Source organism: Telopea speciosissima, chromosome 6, assembly GCF_018873765.1.
Source record: "Telopea speciosissima isolate NSW1024214 ecotype Mountain lineage chromosome 6, Tspe_v1, whole genome shotgun sequence".
In the NCBI taxonomy this organism is placed as follows: Eukaryota; Viridiplantae; Streptophyta; class Magnoliopsida; order Proteales; family Proteaceae; genus Telopea; species Telopea speciosissima.
Genome location: NC_057921.1, coordinates 9478511 through 9486139, shown reverse-complemented (window position 1 = coordinate 9486139; position 7629 = coordinate 9478511).

Here is a 7629-nt window from a genome sequence, read left to right as displayed (position 1 = left end):
AATCTAGCTTTGAAAAGATGGTAGCACCGGTAAGTTGGTCTAGAAGATCATCAAGGTGGGGAATAGGGAAATGGTACTTGAGAATGATTTTATTAATCGCCCTACTATCCACACAAATTCTCCAAGTACCATTCTTCTTAGGAACTAACAGGGCAGGAACAGCACACGGGTTAAGACTTACATGAATGAAACCTTGGCTCATTAATTCGGTAACCTGTCGATGCAACTCCGCGTGCTCAGCCAAACTCATCCGGTAATGAGGTAAGTTTAGTAATGGGGCTCCAGGAACCAAATCTATTTGATGTTGGATGTCTCTCATGGGAGGGAGGCCAATGGGTAAGTCAGTGGGGAAAACATCACGAAATTCAGCTAGTAGGTGTTTCACCCTTTTCAGGGATAGTTTGTGAAGTACCCTCATCTGTTTTATTCAACAAGACATACACCACATCCACATTAGGCATGGCATTGCGCAAGTCTCGTAATGTAAGCAAATTGGAGGAACTATGATCAATCGTTGAAAATTTAATGGGTTCCTTGGATGGGGCTAACACTATTTTCTTCCCATTATAAATAAAAGAATAAGTGTTCTTGTACCCATCATGCATGGTCTTTCAATCAAACTGCCAAGGGCGGCCAAGTATTATGTGACTAGCATCCATGGGTAACACATCGCACCATATCTTATTATAGTATGTGGAGGCAATAGTTAACGACACAAGACAGCGTCTCGATACAGTTACCTCAATGCCCTTTTTCAACCATGTCATCTTATAAGGAGTAGGATGCTCTGCTGCTCTAACGCAACTTCCAAACCGCCTCTTTTGAAATTACATTCTTACGACTGGAGTCAATGATAAGTTGGCACACCTTGCTAGAGATAGTGCAAGTGGGATGGAAAATATTTTTGCGAGCCAATGGTCGCTGGTCGGGCGTGGAGTGAGAAAAATTATAAGGAGTAGGATGCTCTCACGCTCTAATCGCAACTTCCAAACCGCCTCTTCTGAAACTACATTCTTACAGTACCTGGAGTCAATGATAAGTTGGCACACCTTGCTAGAGATAGTGCAAGTGGGATGGAAAATATTTTTGCGGAGCCAATGGTCGCCTGGGTCAGGGCGTGGAGTGAGAAAAATTTTTCTCATTATGAGGAACTCACCAACATCAGTGTGAAGTATTTCTTCCCCTTTAGGAACACCTGAACTGTCATATTGCGGGTCCTTGAATTGGTCACCAATGTTATCATCGTCAAGTTCATCAAGATCATTCTCCAACAATAGCCCCTTTCTAGCTGGCCGATTTTTGACAGTACGACAATTGGTAGCGCGATGTCCCAACTCACCACAAACGTAGCACCTTGTGGAAGATGAACGCTACTGCGTAGGGAGAGAGGGAGGCACTGACTGATTGGGCTGAGTGCCTGTAGGTGGCGCAGTAGACTGGGAAGCCTTTGTTGTGGGTTGGGTCATCGAAGCTGGGTGAAATAAGGGGTTATAGGTACCCACGCCCTTCGAAGAAAAATGCTGATTGGTCAAGGTGGATGACTGCTTCCGTCGATGCGATTTCTCAACCTTGACTGCTCGCTGATGAGCATTGCCCAGGTCCCATATGTCAAGGACCTCAAGTACCTCCTAAATTTGGGGTTGCAGGCCACCCAAATATTTACTAACCAACATTTCTTTCGATTCTCCAGTGTTGTTACGGGTCAGCAGTTCATTGAACTCGCTGGTTTACTAATCTACAGTACGAGTACCTTGACATAGATTTTGATAACGTTGATATAATTCCCTCTTGTAGTGGTTAGGAAGAAAGTGTTTCCATAATTTCTCCTCTAGACGTCACCATTGGGTGATGGGAGCTTTCCCGTCGCTATGGCGCATCTATTTTTCTCACAGCCACCAGGCAATGGCCTTGCCATACAGTCGCATAATGATGAGGCCAAAACGTTTATTCTCTGGAATGTCACATTGTTCAAAAACTTCATTGACAAGAGATAACCAATCCACAACCTCATCAGGCATTTTGTTACCAGTGAAATCTAGAATATCCCCCTGCAACTTGCGGTTCCAATTTGGTTCATGCTCATGAGGAGGCTGAAAAGGACGCTGGCCCTGTGCTCGTAGCCCTCTGCCTTTGCCTTGCACACTGCAAAGATCTTCAAATGAAGAGGAGTGGGAACTGTCATCTTCTTCCTCTTCATTGTCTTCTTTGAGGTGGCTGGTGCTTTGAGAAGCGGTGCGCATCTGCTCTAATTCGCAGGTCAGATCCGCTACTTGATGTTGAAGTAATGCTGCCTCTGGTCGGACATCATCATCGCGCATATGAATGTCTCTCACCCTGGCTGTACGACCTCCGTGGCTCTTCGGTGCCATGAAAACAACCTTGCTTTGCTTTGGCTCTGATACCAAAATAGTGTAGGATCGATAGAGAAGAAGGGTTGTATAGGGAGTGAATCTTCAAGATCATGGTTTAAGGAACAAGGAAGCTCTTCAGGGCTTGTCAATGAACTCTTCAAGGTTCGGTAATGGAGTCAGTTCTCCAAGACACAAAGTCAATCAAAATTCAGTATCAATATTCTATATCCATGCCAATAGAATAGCTAGTAAATAGCCATTGAGTTCAACGAGATTACAAGAAAGAAATCTAAATCTAAGTAAAATAGGAAACTAGATAATGACCATAAAATAAACTAGGAAACTAGAGATAATGGACATAAAATAATAACTTTGTAAATAATCTAATCTTGTAGCCTAAGTAGTAGAAATATAATAGGAAACTATCTAGATGGAATCTCTAATAGATTAGTGCTGAGGTGGATGGGATGCCAGCTTCTCCTGGACCCGCCTGGAACGCCGGAGCTACTTAAGATGGGTCATGTGTGCCTCCATCTCTTCTTCTATAACCGTTTTTGCATCAAATAGAGCTCGATACCTTATTTATACGGTCATCACATTATGTGTTTTTAGGATTGATGATTCCATGACACAGATGTGAGTACATAAACGGTATGTGTATTGAGCAGAATCAAATGAGAGTCTCGCATTGTTATTGCTAGCAATTGAGAAACGAGATTCTCATTTATAAAATTTTGTTGGCACTTTAACCTGAGATGTCCTTCTTGTTGCGGTAAAGCATCACGGGTTTTGACGCACCAATAGTTTATGTCTCTTGGACTATAAATTGGTGTATTATATTTGTGATGTCGTGTCGTGAGCGAAAGAGATGTTCAACATGAAATCCACTACCCCTTATTGGGGAATACCGATGAGAGAGAGTGTCTATGTATGCTCAGACATAAATTTGGATCCAATATAATGTTATAAAAATGTTTGAAAAGTTATTTTGTTTGATATTATTTATTAATATAACTATTTGAAGAGTTTATTCAAAATATTTTTGGGTCTCATCACGATCAAAGAATATCGATATGAACCTGTATTGTGAATGGGGGTTACAGAATAATTTAATTACATGCACTATAGTTCACTAGGTGATATTGCTTAGTGGAAAGGCTGATTTAAAATTAATTAGATTAATTGAGAATATTTATTTTTATGGTAAATAAATGGTTTAAATATCTAATAAAATATTACCTAACTATTTATTTAATTGGATTAAGTGCTCTAGGGCCAGATGGTTTCTCGGGTGCTTTCTTTAGACATTGTTGGGATATTGTTGAAGGAGATTTGTGTTATACGGTGAAATTTTTTTCACCCGTGGAGTCATACCGAAAGGGGTGAATAATTGCTTTGTTACTCTGATCCCAAAAGTGGAAGGGGCTATCTCACTTGATAAGTTTAGGCCAATTTGTATGGCTAACTTCTTTATGAGGGTAATATCCAAAATCGAGGTCATGAGAGTATCTCCTTTGCTGCCCAAATTAATTTTAGAGGAATAGGAAGTGTTCCAGAAAGGGAAGATCATTTCAGAAAACATCAGTCTGGCATTGGAATTGGCTAATATCATGGACCAACCGGTCAGAGGGGGAGGCATGGTGCTCAAATTAGATGTCCAAAAGGCTTACGACACGGTGGCATGGAACTTTTTATTTGCGGTGTTGCACAAATTTGGCTTTAGTGAAAAATGGATCATTTGGATTTATCAAATTTTTATTACAACATGAATTTCAATTCTGCTAAATGGTGGTTTGGTGGGTTTTTTTGGGTGTGCAAAGTGGTTTGAGACAAGGTGATCCTTTTTCTCCAATCTTATTTATTTTAGCAGAGGAGGTTCTGTAGTAATCTCAGGCGATTGGTAAATATTGATGAGCTAAAACCTCTATCTGGTCCTAGAAGTACGATTGTTCCATCTCATCTTCTATTTGCAGATGATATATTTATATTCTTAAATCTCTCATTGAGATATGTTAATCTTGAGAAGAGTAAGAGGTCAAAATATGAACCCTTTTCTAGGCAGAAGATAAATCTTGAGAAGAGTAAGATTTTTTGGGGGGCTTTTAGCTGTCATGGACGGCAATGTATTGCTGATTTGTTGGGGATTCCTATTTGTAACTTCCCTACAAGATACTTAGGGGTGAAAATATTTAAAGGGAGAGTAAAAAAGGAATCTTTACTTCCACTTGTGGATCATGTCAGGATAGACTGTTAGGCTGGAAGGGTAAGTAGTTATCCATGGCTGGTTGGGTGCAAATGGTAAGGTCTGTAATATGGATCCAAATCCTCTACTGCTGAGCTGTCCGACAGGACCGTGCTGCCCAGACATGGTGCTGCGTGCAAAGACTGCCTTACACCCACTCAGGCAAGGCGTTTGGGCAGGGGTAAGGCGGACATTGCATGCAGCACCATGTCAGGGCAGCACGGTCCTGCCGGGCAGCTCGGCAGTAGAGGATCCAAATTACTGTAATATCAGGGATTCCATTACATAACTTCTCAATTTACTGGTGGCCTTCCAGTCTGACTGCCATGGTGGAAAGATGGATGAGAAATTACATTTGGACTGCAGGTATTGAGGAGTTTAAATCCATTGTTGTTAAGTGGGATGAGGTTTATAGACAAAAAGCGAAGGGAGATTTGGGCATGAAAAGACTCAAGGATGTGAATAAAGCCATGCTATGTATACTTGTTTGGTAGATAAAGATTGGGAAATATGTAATGTGCAAGTTCTTCAAAGCGAGATTTGTGAACTCAAATGGGTCTCTCAAAAAGGTGTATAAATAATCATCACTCTTCCCAGGTATAAGGAGGGTGTCGGACTTAGTTTTGAGAATGGAACGATGGACTGTTAGGAATGGAGAATCAATTAATTTCTAGCGACATAGATGGCCAGAAGATGAATCTATTGAAGAGTTGTCAAGTCTCCCACAGGTTTTATTTCAAAATACAAACCTTAAAGTTGCTGATTTTATTTGTGATAACAGGTGGAACCTTCCTCATGTATCATCTAATTTTATGAAGGAGATTTGGGGGGAAACCAGACAAATTCCTCTACCTAATTTGCCTACTAAGGACTATAATGTTTGGAAATTGTCCTCATCTGGTGTTTTTACAGTGAAGTCAGCTTGGGAGGAAATTAGAAGAAGAAATCCAAAACTAGCTTGGTATTCAATCACTTGGAAATCTGGCATCCTTCCAAGATATTCAATCTTTGGATGGAGATTCTTCCATGGAAAAACTCCTACGAACGACCAAATTTCGGCTTTGGGAATTTAGCTACCCTCCAGGTGTGAATTATGAACCTCTAATAGTGAATCAACATATCATTTATTTTTGTAATGTGGGTTCACTAAGTCTATTTGATGACGGTTTGTGAGATTTTCGGTTTCAACTAGATTGAACATGCATCCCCTTTAGAACTGCTATCATGGTTGCGTAGAAAAGCTACAATTTTATCCCTTTTAGGAGCTTGGAATGTAGGCCTTATAACTATTCTCTATAATGTTTGGTTTGAGAGAAATGCAAAGAGAAATGAAGGTTGCAAAAGATCCCCCAACCTGATCCTAAAGATGATTTTGAGAGCCTTAAAGGATATAAGCCCTCATGTAAAGGGATCTGTAGCATCGATTGTTGACCTTACCTGCTAAAGAAACCTGGGAATTCAAGTTGGTCCTAGACCTTCAGTGAAGATAATTGAAATTATGTAGAGTAAGCCGCAACCTGATGGGCTAAAATTAAATGTTGACGGATGTTCACTTGGTAATCTAGGAATGGCTAGTGTGGGTCGCATTTTTAGGAATCATCTGGGAAATGTTCTAAGTTCCTTTTACTCTTATATAGGAATTAGAATATATTTTGAAGCGGAGTTTCAGGCCTTGCTCCTTGGAATCCTAAAAGCAAAAGAGTTGAGATTCTCCAACTTGTGGATTGAATGCGACTCGGTATTAGTGGTTATACTTTCCCAAAAAAAGATTCTTCCATGGTTTGTGTGGCAACTATGGTCCTCTTTGCAGAGTTATCTTTCAAACACAACATGAAAGATCACTCATTATTTTAGAGAAGCAAATCCCATAGCAAATATTGTTGCAAAGGAAGCAGCAAGATCAGGTCTTTCAAATTCAGATTGCACCCTCCCTCCCTCATGTTTTGGAAGAGGTGAATAGAGATATCATGGGTCGCCCAAGTTACTGGTTCTCCAGTTAGTTTCTTATTTTCTTTATGGATACATATTCTTTTAAGATAAGTTCCCCTATAGATGGCAATGTCGCAGGTGGGGGTTTCTCTTTTTTGTTTGGAGATCTTTTATACAGGGTATTGGATATCTATATGTCATTTTTTATTGGATTGGGTTTTCTGCTGATGGCCATGTCAAAGGTGGATCCCCAATCTGATCCTGGCCTTCCCTTCTCTCTGCTGATAGCCATGTCGAAGGTGGAGGTTGGGATTTCCAGAGTTTTGTATCCCGTCTGGGTATGCCTGGATGTTTAAACCTATACTTTTACTTTCTTCTTAATATATTCTATGCTGACCTTATAGCAAACAAAAGAATATTAATTTATTATGTATTAAATCCCTTTTCAATTATACATCTTTCCTCCCTTTAGTAGCAGCCTAGGAATAAGAAATTTCCGAGAGATGGACACTTGGAATGTAGGGATTGGGAATCCCCATTACGCACAATCTTGATAACCGACCTAGTGGGATTTATAAAATAAAGAAGGGGGAGGGAGACTCACATGATTTTAGCAGTGTCGTCTTCCCCCCTCCAACGATTTCTCTTTCCCTCACCCTCCTTGTATGCTTGAGGGTGAGGGTTTGTAAAACCTTAAAAGTGTGAGATCTTGTGTGCTTCTATTGGTGTTTTTGATCCATTTCAACCATTGAAGGCATTAGTTCCTTGCATTGCTCAAGTGAGGAAGAGTTATTACCAAGAGAAGAACAACACTTTTGATTCTAGGGTAACTTGTTTCCTTCAAGTTTGTATAATAATTTTTGTATAGTGGTTTCAGATGCAAGAGATACTCATTATTATCAGGAGAAGGAACTACACTTGCAATTCTAAGATAATTCGTTTCCTTTGCTATTGTATAATAGTTTTTATGCACTGATTTAGGATGCAAGAGATACTCATTATTTCTATTACGTTATCAGCTTCCCACCAATATTCTTTTTTATAACCCTAATTTTTACTAACTTGTAGAGTTGACTCCATCAAACCTTAATTTCCACAACCTGGGCT